We start from the raw sequence: 18,123 nt of genomic DNA on the forward strand, positions 1-18,123 counted from the left end.
GAAGATAACATAACATATAGCTCGTATCAATGCACGTGCATTCTCCTAGTTTTAGGAATTTTATGTTATTTTTTCATCATCCAGTCGTATGCATATATTTTACACTCTTACTTATTCTGGGATGGTAAGTAATATCGCCAGTTAATTCATGTATGGTCACTAATCACATACTAGATTAACTAATCACTGGGTACATCAAAATCCTGCTGATAGTAACCGGATATATGCATGATTAACAAATTACATCTTCTTTTGGCAACTCAAATGCATGGTAAGAAATTACAGATTCATAATCTGCAGGTACTGCGTACCATAATTGGGTGATGACCAGCTATAATCCGCGATCTCCAAATCGGCATGCATGCATGGAATGTGGCATCCTTTTATTAAAATTAAAATTATACCCCCTCCCCTCTCTCTATATATACTGCGGCCAGAGGGATCCATGGACACTTCTCATACTTCATTCGGTTTCTAGAAGCTGAGGATCAAACATGAGAGTGGGCGTGTGCATGGTTCTCCTCTTGTTCATCGGAGGGCTTGTTGCGCTCGGACAATGTAAGCATAAAATGGTGCCTCCCGTTGTTCTAGAGCTACGTACCCTCTCCGTTTCTTTACTATAGCACCCTTTCTGTGTCAATTTTTTTTATTTAGATATAGATGTATCTAGTCATGTTCTAGTATTAGATACATCTGTATGTAGCCAAATCTAAGACAGGAATTGAGACAGGAGGTAATATTAGTACTTTCAAAGGCAGTACTCCGCATACTAGGTTTGTCTTAAGTTAAATTTATGTATTGTGATCTAACAACAGCTACTACATATATATTGTGTGTGATGATGATAGGTCGTCTTGTGGCTACAAGAAGCAACCAAGAACATGGTGCCAACATAACCGCCAACGCTACCTCTGAGGATTCATCATTGAATGAAAGCAAGCTCACCTTGAAGTGGTGTGTCAAGAACGAGTGCGGTCATAGTTGGTTCGTTATTAAAATCTGTCACTGCTGTGTCTCGCTGCCGGGCCGTCCGTGTTGGCATAGTATAGGCGAATGCCAAGCAAATTGCCCAACATGTCATCCTTATTGCCGGCCTGCATCAGCAATGGGACTACACGCATAGAGGGATGCTTACACACAGGCGTGCCGTGCTCGCTACTATTATCTTCGCCCAAAATCATTTGTCTTAGATTTATCTAGTACCGAATACTAAAACAAATCTAGATACATCCGCATCTAGATAAATCTAAGAGAGATAGTTCGGACGGAAGGAGTATTACATAAAGCTTGTTCAGTGTTGTTGAGATGAAATGATGTGCTGGTGTACACTGTGTATGCGCAAGGAAAAAATATACTCCAGTACGAGTTACCGACCAATTTGGGTAAACCCTGTTTGATCTTTTGGCATTGTCAAAATGTCCACTTTTTGTTCAACCTAGCTGGGTTTTTCTTTTTGTCAATTATACACATGTTAAGACAAAATTAACCTCGGCCAAATCATTGATTAGAGGCAATAAAATCATTTAGGCTAGGAAAGTAAGATATATACACAATCATGAGAGAGATTCTTTCCTTTTTCTTTTTATAATAAGAGATACATGCAATCAGAGGAGAGATACTTTCCTTTTTTTTGAAGGGCTAATGATGGAATTACAAAAGAATTAGAAAAAATGCACCTAACATTGTCAAATTTTATCAAAAAACAAATACACCTTATATAAAGGAACAGAGGGAGTATTATTTTCACTGCCCTCCATTTCTGGATTGTTCTTCCTCCATCGCACCCTCTTCACACAGACCTGCAAACTGCAAATAGAAACTTTTGACAAGGCAACCAATCCGATCATTTATTGGTTATGTTGCTTATTATTTATCGATCTCATCTGGTAGCACACGGAGCTGAGGACGGTGGACATAGCCGAGAGAGCAGCTGCCACCCGGTGCCTCTTGAACAACCTAGAGCAATATCATCACCAAATTAGCCTCAATTGTTGAACCATATTACTCCCTTTGTAAACAAATATAAGATGTTTTATTTATTTACAGAGCAAGTAGTAGTAGTACATAACGAGCAGCTGATGCAACTCAATTTGGTTATGGAGAACAAATCCATAAGAGTTATTCGGCCGGTGCTTCTTCTTACTCTTGTTGGTATGGTCATCTTCGTCCTCGAAGTCGTCCCTAAGAAAGCCATCGTGACCATCGCTTCTCTTCGTGCTCGCATCAACCCCCTTGCAAGCATCATCCTCTTTGCAAGCACACTATTCAAGGTTGAGATCACTTGGCAGGTGCTCCACCCCCTTGATTCAGGCTATCGTCGCCGTAGTTGCCAGGATCCAAGAGAAACCTAGACGAGACCAAAGATAAAAGAATGTCCACAGGCCAGCTATACACATACAAACCAGTATAATACTAAAAGTATGTTTACAGGCCCAGCTAGGAAAAGGAAACACATTAGCAATTGAACCAGCAGGCAAAGTCGCAAAGATTATACAAGACCAACCAAGTTACTGACGAAAACCAATCAAATGGATTATGGATATCATAGACGCCTTGAAACGGAAGTGCTAATATAACATTGTTCTTATTAATAAAATTAGATCAAGGCACAAAAAGAAACAAGCTGCGTAACAAGTGGACAGCATTAAAGAAGACTCATTCAGCTGGTAGCACAAATCAACCCTAACGAGATCATATACCAGCCTCCAGGAAACAAATACCAGAAAATATACAGTTCGGTAGTTCACCGTGTGCAACATGAGGAACGAACAAAAATGAATCAAACAAAACGGCAATTCATCCACTGCACATCTATCACAAGAGCTGAAAAGTTTTGAACAGAAAATCTCTGTCAGAGCAAAATTCATACTGATGTTTAAAAGTGTAATCTTAAACTAACATCATGCGGTAGCATATAGTAAACAGAAGATGACAGGAACATAGCTGCTATTCTCTTACCAAAAACGCAGACAACCGATTGCCACCGGTAATGCCACTCACGATATTTCTATTACTCATTCATCCTTTTGGATGAAGAACAAGTTAGGCCATTCAAAAATGACACAGTCCATTCAAGTTAGCACCAGCAAGATACCTACTCTACGGCACCCTCACGCCCAAGGTGGGTGACTTTGGATTCGCAAGCCTCGTCAACCATGCCGACAAGAATGCCTCTCTGTCCCACGGGCGCGGCACTTTCAGGTACGCCACACCGGAGGTTTGGATGGAGCTACACATCATCGAGAATTGTGATGTCTACAGCTTCGGCATGCTCCTCCTGAAGATCGTCGAGCATGGTAGTAACCAAGACGCCGATGCCACGCCAAAGAGCAGCCTGCAATGGTTCACCATGGTCGCATGGGCCAGGTACGAAGCCGGTGAGCTGATGGAGCTCATGGTGGCAACGGTCCACCATGACTCGCGTTGCAGAGGGCTGGTGGAGAGGATGTGTAAGGTGGTGTTCTGGTGCATTCAGCAGAGGCCTCAATGGGCGCGGTGGTCAAGATGCTCGAGGGCGAGACAGAGATCACTCCTCCTTCCAACCCATTCCACAGTATCTCCTGGAGCCGGCGTCGAACCTGCAGATGGCAATGGCGAACGATGTAAACACAGCATCATCGGTTTCAAAAAATGTCATCTTGTTTTGACTGTTGGCAACTCCAGTATTACCATAGAAGAAATGAAATGCAGTCCTGCATTACTTTCCATATGCGCACCCACCCCTATCCATCATCCACAGGCTAAGTCATGAAAGAACCATGCTGAGAGTTGCACTGAACAAATCCAAAGCAGGCACTCAAAATGCACTACAGAATTCAGCCTAATTACTAGCATATAGTATATTATAGATAACCGAGTTGATCAATATAGATGATGGTGAGGACTTCATATGTACCTTAATCATGATGCTGGTGTACATGATAATAAAGTAAGATGATGGTGGTTTGGATGTGCAGGAGTAGGCGGCAGCATCTGTTCATGCAGCAGATGTAGCATGGAGTAAACCTGCGCTCTGTCAGGGTGGCATCCGTCCCACGACATGAAGCTGTGTGTATTATGCCCCACCTGCACCATGCTGTGTCCGCCAGTCACCCCTACTCCCCTCTCCCTCATCAGCCACCGCATCCGCGCTGCTGTCTCGCCAGCCCCGGGCACGCCCATCGACATCAGGTACCCTGCCGCATTGCCCGGCTCACCGCATTGCACTAGCTCGAGGTGAGGACTCTCTCCATGCTTGAATTGGACCAAGCGTCCGTGTCCATTTGGGTCACCCTGGACAAAAACAACCGACCAATCGTGTAACCTAAATAAAGGCGTCTTCGTTTTTTGTTCGTTCATGATCCATTTTGGACTTAAGTTTGGATTGAATTTGCGTCGGTGCGGACACGGAACGAATGCCCGTGTCGCCCGCCCTTTTCTTCCATCTGGCCTGCCAGTCGGTGGTACGCACGCGAGTCTCCTCTTCCTTCTTTCCCTCCAACTCACTCGTCCGCCCCGCCTTTCACCCCCGCCGCCCACTTCCATCGTCGTCGCCAACCATTCGCCCGTAGACTCACCCACCCAGCAGCCTCATCTCCTGCTGCCGCCGCTCAGCTCCGCTACTTTGTCTCGTAGGGCGCAAGGCTCCTCACCGACATGATTCTTCCACGACGCCCACAAGCTGTTCGATGCTTTGCCGATGAGTCCGAAACTTTCCCGGTGACCAAAACAAGACTTCCTATATATCAACCTTTACCTCCATACCATTCTGGAGCTCCCCGTGATGTCCAGGATCTCATCCGGGACTTCGAACAACCTTCGGTCGCCAACACCTATAATTTAACTATATCAAAACGTCACTGAACCTTAAGTGTGCAGACCCTACATGTTCGAGAACTATGCAGACATGACTGGATCCGTAAGTGGAGGTTTTTTAGGCTATATCTAGCTTTCCCTGCCTGGCGAGCCTAGTCTTTCCATGATTTCAGTTCAGAAGGACTATCTGAATGCCATATACCAATCTCAGTCCTCCAGCTAAGTCCCTAAGTGATGTGGCGTCCTTTCCCTCGCATTTCATGATTTGGTTGATCCTATCGAAAAAAGCACGGTGGAAAGCATCTGCCCCCAGAGCCCTCATGGGGGCACTTTGCTTAAAGTGTCTGAGTAGCCTTGAACCGAAAATTTTATTTTTATCTATTTGTTCGATAACCGCCTTTCGAGCGTCATCATCGGATGATGGATACTTCTGTCGTACTTCTTCATAGGCATTTTTCCATTTTATGGTTTCCAAAAGGTTCACCCCGAAATCTTGGTCCTGCTTTGCATATGTTTCAGCTAGGGAACAAGACTGGCTTTTGGAAGGTTTCCCTCCATCTACCGGATCCAAGAGAGGACCTGTGGTTGGCGTGGCGCCGCTCTCCTCCGGGCTGAAGGGAATTTCTATTAGGTCGTCCCGGGTACGCACCGAACTAAAGAAAATTGGTTCTATTATCACAAAGCCGCTCCCAAATTGGCCTGGTTCCAAGATGTAGAATCCATGTTGAATCACCACTTAGCGGAATTATTAGGACTTTTTCTTGGGCGGGACACCAAATTCATGTATTACAAGATCCTGTGGCTAACTCTTTAGTCACACTGCTTGCAAGGCTTGTTTGTGATGTTGCATTATAGAGTGGGCCCCGAGATACCTCTCCGTCACACGGAGTGACAAATCCCAGTCTTGATCCATGCTAACTCAACGGACACCTTCCGAGATACCTGTAGAGCATTTTTATAGTCATCCAGTAACGTTGCGAAGTTTGATACACACAAGGCATTCCTCCAGTGTCAGTGAGTTACATGATCTCATGGTAATAGGAATGTATACTTGACATGCAGAAAACAATAGCAACAAAATAACATGATCACATGCTACGTTTATAGTTTGGGTCTTGTCCATCACATCATTCTCCTAATGATGTGATCCCGTCATCAAGTGACAACACTTGTCTATGGCTAGGAAACCTTAACCATCTTTGATCAACGAGCCAGTGAACTAGAGGCTTACTGGGGACAGTATTTTGTCTATGTATCCACATATGTATTTATGTTTCCATTTAATACAATTATAGCACGGATAATAAACGATTAACTTGAAACAGGAAATATAATGATAACTATTTTATTATTGCCGCTAGGGCATATTTCCAAGAGTCTCCCACTTGTACTAGAGTCAATAATCTAGTATCACATCTCTATGTGATTTACAATGTAACAAATTTAACTCCCATACAGTTCTGGTGTTGGTCATGTTTAGCTTGTGGAAGAGGCTTAGTCAGCGGGTCTGACACATTAATATCTGTGCGCACTTTGCAAATATTTATGTCTTCCTCCTTGATGTAATCGCGGATGGCATTGGTGCGTCGTATTGTATGTCTGGTCCTCTTGTCAAACCTTGGTATCTTGGCTAGAGCAATGGCACTAGTGTTGTCATAGAACAAATTTGTTGGATCTAGTGCACTCGGCACAACTCCAAGATCTCTCATGAACTGCTTCATCCAGACACCCTCCTTAGCCGCCTCTGAGGCAGCTATGTACTCCACTTCCCAAGTACGATCAGCCACGACGTTTTGCTTGGAACTGCACCAGCTTACCGCACCCTCATTAAGAATAAACACGTATCCGTTTTGTGACTTAGAGTCATCAGGATGAATGTTGAATCTTGCATCGACGTAACCCTTTACGACGAGCTCTTCGTCACCTCCATAAACGAGAAATATTTCCTTAGTCCTTTTCAGGTACTTCAGAATATTCTTGACCGCGGCCCAGTGCTCCACTCCTGGATCACTTTGAAACCTGCCTGTCATACTTATGGCAAGGCTGACATCCGGTCTTGTGCACAACATTGCATACATGATAGACCCTATGGCTGAAGCATAGGTGACTCATCTTTTCTCTATCTTATGTAGTTACTGGCCATTGAGTCTTACTCAACTTTATACCTTGCAACACAGGCAAGAACCCCTTCTTGGATTGTTCCATTTTGAACTTCTTCAAAACTTTGTCAAGGTATGTGCTTCGTGAAAGTCCTATTAGGCGCCTTGATCTATCTCTATAGATCTTTATGCCCAATATGTAAGCAGCTTCTCCCAGGCCCTTCACTGAAAAACTTTTATTCAAGTAACCCTTCGTGCTCCCCAAAAATTCTATATTGTTTCCAATCAGCAATATGTCATCCACATATAATATTAGAAACACTATAGAGCTCCCACTCACTTTCTTGTAAACACAAGCTTCTCCAAAAACACAGCTATTGCTAGCATGATTCGGATGGACTTAAGCATCGCTACGGGTGAGAATGTCTCATCATGGTCAACTCCTTGAACTTATGAAAAACCCTTTGCCACAAGTCGAGCATTATAAATGGTCACATTACCGTCCGCGTCCGTCTTCTTCTTAAAGATCCATTTGTTCTGACTAGCCTTTCAACCTTCAGGTAATACATCCAAAGTCCATACTTTGTTTTCATACATAGATCCTATCTCGGATTTCATGGCTTCTAACCATCTATTGGAATCTGGGCCCACCATTGCTTCTCCATAATTCGCAGGCTCATTGTTGTCTAACAACATGATTGACAAGACAAGATTCCTATACCACTCAGGAGCAGTACGCGCTCTTGTCGACTTGCGAGGTCCGACAGCAACTTGATCTCAAGCTTCACGATCACCATCATTAGCTTCCTCTTCAACTGGTGTTGCCTTGACAGAAATATCTTTCTGCCCTGCGCCACCATCTTGTTGAAGTAAAGGTTCTACAACCTCATCAAGTTCCATCTTCCTCCCACTCAATTCTTTCGAGAGAAACTATTTCTCAAGAAAAGCTCCATTCTTAGCGACAAACACTTTGTCCACGGATTTGAGATAGAAGGGATACCCAACTGTTTCCCTTTTGGATAACCTATGAAGACACACTTTTTCACATTGGGTTCCAGCTTTTCAGGCTGAAGCTTTTTGACATAAACATCACATCCCCAAACTTTAAGAAACGACAACTTTGGCTTCTTGCCATACCACAGCTCATATGGTGTCATTTCAACGGATTTTGAAGGTGCCCTATTTATAGTGAATGCAGTTGTCTCCAATGCATAGCCCCAAAATGACAACGGCAAATCGGTAAGAGACATCATAGAACGTACCATATCTAATAAAGTACGATTATGACGTTCGGACACACCATTGCGCCATGGTGTTCCAGACGGCGTGAGCTGTGAAACAATTCCACATTGTTTTAAGTGAGCACCAAACTCGTAACTCATATATTCACTTCCTCGATCAAATCATAGGAACTTGATCTTGTTGTTATGATGATTTTCAACTTCACTCTGAAATTGCTTGAACTTTTCAAACATTTCATACTTGTGCTTCATCAAGTAGATATAACCATACCTACTCAAATCGTCAATGATGGTGAGAAAATAACGATATCCACCGCATGCCTCTATGCTCATCGGTCCGCACACATCAGTATGTATGATCTCCAACAAGTCACTTGCACACTCCATTGTTCCGGAGAAGGAGTCTTAGTCATCTTGCCCATAAGATATGATTCGCATGTGTCAAGTGATTCAAAATCAAGTGACTCCAAAAGTCCATCATCATGGAGTTTCTTCATGCGCTTTACAGCAATATGACCTAAGCGGCAGTGTGATACGTCTCCAACGTATCTATAATTTTTTTATGGTTCCATGCTATTATCTTGTCAACTTTGGATGTTTTGTATGCATTTTATATCTTTTTTGGGACTAACCTATTAACTCAGTGCCAAGTGCCAGTTCCTGTTTTTCCGTGTTTTTGACCCTTTTTAGAGAAGAATATCAAACGGAGTCCAAACGGAATAAAATCTTCGGAATGATTTTTTTCAGTACGAAAGATACGTAGGGAACTTGAGAACCAAGGCAAAGGCTCCCGGGGGAGGCCACAAGCCCCCTAGCCGCGGCCTGGGGGTGCGCCTACCAGGCTTGTGCCCTCCCTATGGCTCCTTTGCCCTATCTCTTCCGCCTATAAATTCCCTAAAAATCTGAAACCACGGAGAGAGCCACGAAAATACTTTTCCGCCGCGGCAAGCTTCTGTATCCGCAAGATCCAATCTGGGGACCGTTCCAGTGCCCTGCCGGAGGGGGGATTTGGACATGGAGGGCTTCTTCATCAACACCATTGCCTCTTCGATGATGCGTGAGTAGTTCACCACAGACCTTCGGGTCCATAGCTAGTAGCTAGATGGCTTCTTCTCTCTCTTGGATCTTCAATACAAAGTTCTCCATGATCTTCATGGAGATCTATCTGATGTAATCTTCTTTTGCGGTGTGTTTGTCGAGATCCGATGAATTGTGGATTTATGATCAAATTATCTATGAATATTATTTGAGTGTCTTCTGATCTCTTATATGCATGATTTCGTATCCTTGTAATTCTCTTCGAGTTGTGGGTTTCGTTTGGCCAACTTGATCTATAATTCTTGCAATGGGAGAAGTGCTTGGTTTTGGGTTCATACCCTGCGGTGTCCCCACCCAGTGACACAAGGGGTAGCAAGGCACGCATCGTGTTGTTGCCATCAAGGGTAAAAAGATGGTATTTATATCTATTGCATGAATTTGTCCCTCTACATCATGTCATCTTGCTTAAGGCGTTACTCTGTTTGTTATGAACTCAATACACTAGATGCATGCTAGATAGCGGTCGATGTGTGGAGTTATAGTAGTAGATGTAGAAAGTATCGGTCTACTTGTCTCGGACGTGATGTCTATATGTATGATCATTGCCTGAGATATCATCATGACTTTGCGCGGTTCTATCAATTGCTCGACAGTAATTCGTTCACCCACCGTAATATTTGCTATCATGAGAGAAGCCTCTAGTGAATACTATGGCCCCAGGTTCTACTGCACATCATATTTTCAGCTCTACACTTTTACTTTGTTCAACTTTCCACCTTCAGATCTCACCTTGCATTTAATCGTGAAGGGATTGACAACCCCTTTATAGCATTGGGTGCAAGTTTGTTTGTTTTTGCGCAGGTACTTTGGAAACTTGCCTTGATACTTCTACTGGATTGATACCTTGGTTCTCAAACTGAGGGAAATACTTACTGGTGTTGTGCTGCATCACCCTTTCCTCTTCACGGGAAAAACCAACGCAAGCTCAAGAGGTAGTGATACGTCTCCAACGTATCTATAATTTTTGATGGTTTCATGCTGTTATCTTGTCAAACTTTGGATGTTTTATATGCCTTTTATATCTTTTTTGGGACTAACCCATTAATTCAGTGCCAAGTGCCAGTTCATGTTCTTTCCGTGTTTTTGACCCTTTTTCACGCGGAGTCCAAACGGAATAATTCTTTCGCGATGATTTTTTATGGAAAATATCAAAAATACCGGAAGAAAAAGATACCGGAGAGGGGTCCCGAGGAAGCCACAAGCCCTGTCGGCGCCCCCCAGGCCGCACCAACCAAGCTTGTGGGTCCCTCAGGGGCCCACTTGACGCAACTCCACCGCCATCTGGTCCTATAAATCCAGAAACCTCCAGAAAGAAACCTAGATCGGGAGTTCCGCCGCCGCAAGCCTCTGTAGCCACCAAAAACCAATCTGGAGCCCGTTCCAGCACCCTGCCGGAGGGGGAATCCATCTCCGGTGGCCATCTTCATCATCCCGGCGATCTCCATGACGAGGAGGGAGTAGTTCTCCCTCTGGGCTGAGGGTATGTACCAGTAGCTATGTGTTTGATCTCTCTCTCTCGTGTTCTTGAGATGTCTTGATCTCGATGTACCGTGGGCTTTGCTACTATAGTTGGATATTATGATGTTCTTCCCCCTCTCCCTTCTTGTAATGAATTGAGTTTCCCCTTTGGAGTTATCTTATCGGATTGAGTCTTTGAGAACACTTGATGTATGTCTTGCACGTGTCTATCTGCTGTGATCAACTTGCGGGTTCGTGACATTGGGAACCTATGCATATGGGTTGGCACACGTGGATTCATGCAAGTAATCGATGTATCTTTGGGTGATCAACTTGCGGGTTCGTGACATTGGGAACCTATGCATAGGGGTTGGCACACGTTTTGACTCTCCGGTAGAAACTTTGGGGCACTCTTTGAAGTTCTATGTGTTGGTTGAGTAGATGATTCTGAGATTGTGTGATGCATATCGTATAATCATACCCACGGATACTTGAGGTGACAATGGAGTATCTAGGTGACATTAGGGTCTTGGTTGATAAGTATCTTAAGGTGCTATTCTAGTACGAACTCTATGAAAGATTGAACAGAAAGAATAGCTTCGTGCTATTTTACTACGGACTCTTGAATAGATTGATCAGAAAGAATAACTTTGTGGTGGTTTCGTACCCGACAATAATCTCTTCGTTTGTTCTCTAGTGACTTTGGAGTGACTCTTTGTTGCATGTTGAGGGCTAATTATATGATCCAATTATGTTATCATTGTTGAGAGAACTTCACTAGTGAAAGCATGAACCCTAGGCCTTGTTTCCACGCATTGCAATACCGTTCGTGCTCACTATTGTTACTAGTTACCTTGCTGTTTTTGTAATTTCAGATTACAAAAACCTATATCTACCATCCATATTGCACTTGTTGCACCATCTCTTCGCCGAACTAGTGCACCTATACAACTTACCATTGTATTGGGTGTGTTGGGGACACAAGAGACTCTTTGTTATTTGGTTGCAGGGTTGCTTGACAGAGACCATCTTCATCCTACGCCTCCCGCGGATTGATAAACCTTAGGTCACCTACTTGAGGGAAAATTGCTATTGTCCTACAACCCTCTGCACTTGGAGGCCCAACAATGTCTACAAGGAGAAGGTTGCGTAGTAGACATCAAGCACTTTTCTGGCGCCGTTGCCATGGAGGTTAGCGCTTGAAGGTATATCTTTAGATCTTGCAATCGAATCTTTTTCTTTCTTGTTCTTTCGCTAGAAAACTACAAAAAAAAATGGAATTGGGGATGCCTCATATGCTCCAACTTTTCAATGTCTTTCGTGAGCATGATGGGAAGGAAAATTGTGCTCAAGTGCTGAAAGAAGAATTACATAGAATGCTTGGCATAGAATATGTGAATGATGATCATGATTGCAATGTTGTTAGCATGAATTCTTTGAATACCCATGATTCTAATGATATGCAAAGCCACAAGCTTGGGGATGCTATATTTGATGAACATGATCTTATTAGTTCTTCCACTTTGAATATTCAAAATCATTTTGATGAAAGCATGCCCCCTATCGATGATGATTATTGTGAGGATACTTATGCTATAAATAAGAGGGATGATAAAACTTGTCATACTCTCGAGAATCCCTTTGCTAAACCTTGCTTTTTCATTGTGGACACAATTTGTAGTGCTCAAGTCTTTTACGATACTCCCACTACTATTCTTGAGAATAGATTTCCTTATGTGGAGAGTAGTAAAATTTCTATGCTTGTAGATCATGAAAAGAAAGCCTTAGGTGCTGGTTATATTGTTTAATTCATTCATGATGCTACTGAAAATTACTATGAGAGAGGATCATATGCTTCTACTTATTGCAATAGTATCAAGCTTCCTCTCCATATGTTGAAATTTTTGAAACTATGCTTGTTTTGCCTTCCTATGCTAGTTGATTCTTGCTCCAATAAATTGTTTGATCACAAAATCCCTATGCATAGGAGGCGGGTTAGACTTAAATATGCTAGCCATTTTCTCCATGATGCTCTCGTTGTGTTTCAATCCTTACTTTTATGTGAGCATCATTGAAATCAATGCCTAGCTAAGGGCGTTAAACGATAGCGCTTGTTGGGAGGCAACCCAATGAATAAATATTTCTTTTCTTTTTTATTCCTGTTTTGTTTTCTCCACACCATCATAATTCTGTTATGATTGTGTTTTTTGTGTTTCTTTTTGTGTTTGTGCCAAGCAAAACCGTTATGATTAGTCTTGGTGATGATTGTTTGATCATGCTGGAAAAAGACAGAAACTTTCTGCTCACGAAAATAATTTTAATTTTTACTCTGTAAGACCTTTTGAGTTGATTCTTTTTGCTGCTGATTTCTATGCAATTTCTTCAGACTGTCGTAATGTTTCAGATTTTTTGATGTACCAGAAGTATACGAAGTATACACATTGCTACAGACTGGTCTGTTGTTAATAGATTCTGTTTTTGTTGAGTTGGTTGCTTATTTTGATGAAACTATGGATAGTATCGGAGGGTACTAGCCATGGAAAAGTGAAAATACAGCAACCCAACACCAATATAAGTAGAATTTAAGTTTTCTATAGTACCTAAGGAAGTGGTGATTTTCTTTCTTATACTAATGATATCACGAGTTTCTGTTTAAGTTTTGTGTTGTGAAGTTTTCAAGTTCTGGGTGAAGTTCTTATGGACAAAGAGATAAAGAGTGGCAAGAGCTCAAGCTTGGGGATGCCCAAGGCACCCCAAGTTGATTCAAGGATGCCGAAAAAGCCTAAGCTTGGGGATGGGATGCCCCGGGAAGGCATCCCCTCTTTCGTCTTCAATCCATCGGTAATGTTACTTGGAGCTATATTTTTATTCACCACATGATATGTGTTTTTCTTGGAGCGTCTTGTATCGTAGGAGTCTTTTATTTGTGTTGTGTCACAATCTTCCTTGCTGCACACCTAGAGAGAGAGAGACATGCACTCACCGTGATTTTGTCGAGCTTCACTTATATCCTTTGAGTTAGGCAATTCAGCTCACATGTGTTTCACTTATATCTTTAGAGCTAGTTGATTTTGCTCTATGTGCTTCACTTATATCTTTTAGAGCACAGCGGTGCGTGGCTTGGTAGTTGGCTTATGCTATGAAAGTAGTCCCAAAAGTGGTAGTTATCCAAAGGGATACGAAAACTTCCATCTTCATGCGCATTGAGTAGAAAGAGAAGCTTGATTCCTCTCAATTAGTTTTGAGATGTGGTTGTGGTAATATTTAAGTTATACTAGTAAGGTGTTGTGGATCTAGAAATACTTGTGTTGAAGTTAGTGATTCCCGTAGCATGCACGTATGGTGAACCGCTATGTGATGAAGTCTGAGCATGATTAGTTTATTGATTATCATCCTTTGTGTAGCAGTCGGGATTGCCTGATGGTTTATACCTACCAACCCTTCCCCTAGGAGTATGCGCTGAATGCTTTGTTTCGATTACTACTGAAAATTTTGCAACAAGTATATGAGTTCTTCATGACTAATGTTGAGTCCATGGTTTAGATGCACTTTTCACCTTCCACCATCACTATCTTCTTTAGAGTCGTGCAACTTTCCTCGGTGCATAAAACCCACCATTAGCCTCCCTCAAAATAGCCACCATACCTACCTACTATGGCTTTTTCAAAGCCATTCCGAGATATATTGCCATGCAACTACCATCATGACATGTGCCACAGCTTCTACATTGCCATTGCATGATCATAAGATAGCTAGCATGATGTTTCCATTGATGTCTATGCCATGCTAGATCATTGTCACGGTACACTACCGAAGGCATTCCATATAGAGTCGTCGTTGCTCTAAGTTTTGAGTTGTAAGTGTGATGATCTTCATTGATGGAGCATTGTCCCATGTGATGAAATAAAAGAGGCCAGCGAAGCCCATTTACAAAAAGAGTCCAAAGACGCCCACAAAAAAAGGGAGGCCAAAGAGCCCACCAAAAAAATGAGAGAAAAAGAGAGAAGGGACAATGCTACTATCTCCTTTCCACACTTGTGCTTCATATTAAGCACCATGATCTTCATGATTGTGAGTCTCTCGTTTTGTCACCACCATATAGCTAGTGGGAAATCTTCATTATATAACTTGGCTTTGTATATTCCTATGATGGGCTTCCTCAAAATTTCCCTAGGTCTTCGTGAGCAAGCAAGTTGGATGCACACCCACTAGTTTTCTTTAAGAGCTTTCACATACTCTTAGCTCTAGTGCACCATTTGTATGGCAATCCCTACTCATTTACATTGATATCTATTGATGAGCATTTCCGTAGCTCATTGATATGCCTAGTCAATGTGACCATCTTCTCCTTGTTTACCTTGCAACCTCCACCACACTCCATTCCACTTATAGTGCTAAAACCATGGCTCACGCTCATGTATTGCGTGAGAGTTGAAAAAGTTTGAGAAAGTAAAGGTGTGAAAACAATTACTTGGCCAATACCGAGGTTGTGCATGATTTAAATTCGTTGTGCAAGGTTGATAGAGCATAGCCAGACTATATGATTTTGTAGGGATAACTTTCTTTTGGCCTTGTTATTTTGAAAGTTCATCATTACCTTGCTAGTTTGCTTGAAGTATTATTATCTCCACGTCAATAGAAAACTATTGTTTTGAAACTAACGGATCTGAACATTCATGTCACATAAGAGGAGTTACAAAGGATATCTATGCTAGGTAGCATGAAAGCATCAAAAATTCATTCTTTATCACTTCCCTACTCGAGGACGAGCAGGAGTTAAGCTTGGGGATGCTTGATACGTCTCAAACGTATCTATAATTTTTGATGGTTTCATCCTGTTATCTTGTCAACTTTGGATGTTTTATATACATTTTATATATTTTTTGGGACTAACTTATTAATTCAGTGCCAAGTGCCAGTTCCTGTTTTTCTGTGTTTTTGACTCTTTTCAGATCTGATTTTGGAACGGAGTCCAAACGGATTAAAATCCCCGAAATGAATTTTTCCAGAACAGAAGAAGATCGGGGGACTTGAGGGCCAAGGCAGGAGGCCCACAAGCCCTGTAGCCGCGGCCAGGGGGCTCGTGGCTCCCAGGCTTGTGGCCCCCCTGGAGCTCCCCTACCCTATCTCTTTGGCCTATACATTCCCTAAAATCCAAGAAAAAATCAAGGCGTCCACGAAACCACTTTTCCGCCGCCGCAAGCTTCCGTTTCCGTGAGATCTCATCTGGTGACCCTTCCCGGTGCCCTGCCGGAGGGGACTTTGGAGCTAGAGGGCTTCTACACCAACACCATTGCCTCTTCAATGACTCGTGAGTAGTCTACTTCAGACCTACGGGTCCGTAGTTAGTAGCTAGATGGCTTCTTCTCTCTCTTGGATCTTCAATACAAAGTTCTCCATGATCTTCATGGAGATCTATCTGATGTAATCCTATTTGGCGGTGTGTTTGTCGAGATCCGATGAATTGTGGATTTGTGATCAGATTATCTATGAATTATATTTGAGTCTTTGCTTATTTCTTATATGCATGATTTGATATCCTTGTAAGTCTCTCCGAGTCTTGGGTTTTGTTTGGCCAACTAGATCTATGATTCTTGCAATGGGAGAAGTGCTTGGTTTTGGGTTCATACCGTGCGGTGACCTTTCCGAGTGACAGAAGGGGCAGCAAGGCACGCATCGTGTTGTTTCCATCAAGGGTAACAAGATGGGATTTCATCATAGATTTGAGATTGTCCATCTACATCATGTCATCTTGCTTAAGGCATTACTCTGTTCTTATGAACTCAATACACTAGATGCATGGTGGATAGCGGTCGACGTGTGGAGTAATAGTAGTAGATGCAGAAAGTATCGGTCTACTTGTTTTGGACGTGATGCCTATATGTATGATCATTGCCATAGATAACGTCATGACTTTGCGCGGTTTTATTAATTGCTCGACAGTAATTCGTTCACCCACCATCTACTTGCTTTCATGAGAGAAGACACTAGTGAACACTACGGCCCCCGGGTCTACTCACAATTATCATCTCAGCTTTTACTTTTACTTTGCTTTGTTTACTTTTTACTTTCAGTTCTCACTTTGCAAACAATCTATAAGGGATTGACAACCCCTTCATAGCGTTATGTGCAAGCTCTTTGTGTTTGTGCACGTACTTGTGACTTGACGCGATCCTCCTACTCGATTGATACCTTGGTTCTCAAACTGAGGGAAATACTTACCGCCGGTGTGCTACATCACCCTTTCCTCTTCAAGGGAACACCAACGCAAGGCTCCAAGGCCGCGGGGGGATCCTTTGCATATTTGCCAAGGAAATCCCTATAGGCATAGCCAGCAGCAGTGACGTATCTTGTTTTTCCATCTATCGACGTTGGATGTCCCACCAACTCCTTGTTCCATTCCCTAGCAATCATATCCATGAATCCCTCCCGTGAGAAGCAACTCGATTCAAAGGAGAAACCATGCTTGTTACCCATGTGATTTAGATTACCAAAATCTAGCAAAAGTGGAGTGTGGTCAGAGATCGCTCTTTGAAGCGCACGGACAGTTACTAGTGGAAACTTCTGTTCCCATTCAATACTAGTAAGAACCCGGTCCAACTTTTCCAAACTCTGGTTTTGTAGGGAATTAGCCCAGGTGAATTTCCTACCAGAGAGCTCAATCTCTCTTAGGTCCAGACTCTCAATAATAGTGTTAAACATAAATGGCCATCTGCCATCAAAATTATCATTGCTCTTTTCATCGGCCCGCCTAATAATATTGAAATCACCCCCTACCAAAAGTGGTAATTTCTCATCACAAATCCAGACCAGATCAACGAGAAATTCAGGTTTAAGCTCCAGCTAAGCTACACCATACACAGCGTCAAGAGCCCATTGAAATCCATCTCCCTTGGATGTAATTTTGAATTTATCTGCATAATCCCCCAACACCACTTCCCTCACTTGAAGGGTGTCACATCGGACTCCAAGTAAAATCCCACCGGACCTTCCTCTTGGAGGCAGACAATGCCAGTCAAAATCATAAAGAACTTAAGAACTGTGAAGTCAAATTATCCCGCCCTGTCTCCATAAGCGCGATAAAATGAAGATGATGCTCTAAAGTAGCCTCTGCTAGAAATCTTATTTTAGCCAAGTCACGAAGACCTCTGCTATTCAAAAAACTTCCTCTCATCTTTCATCATAAAAAAATTTAGCAGTCTTAAATCTAGCGCTTCTACGTACCGCAGAAACCGGATATACCTTCCAGTTCCAAGGCCGTTTAGGTTTTTCTCCAAATACGTGATCCATATAACCAGGTACCGGTGAGTCTACCTTAAGAGATTGCTCATCAAATAAATCCGGAACTAGTGCATGATCATCTCCTTCCTCCGGATCATCCATAGGGGCCAGATTCTCACATAGAGAATTCAGGCCCTCGAGATCAGGATTTC

The sequence above is a fragment of the Hordeum vulgare genome, chromosome 1H, assembly GCF_904849725.1.
Source record: "Hordeum vulgare subsp. vulgare chromosome 1H, MorexV3_pseudomolecules_assembly, whole genome shotgun sequence".
Classification (NCBI taxonomy): domain Eukaryota; kingdom Viridiplantae; phylum Streptophyta; class Magnoliopsida; order Poales; family Poaceae; genus Hordeum; species Hordeum vulgare.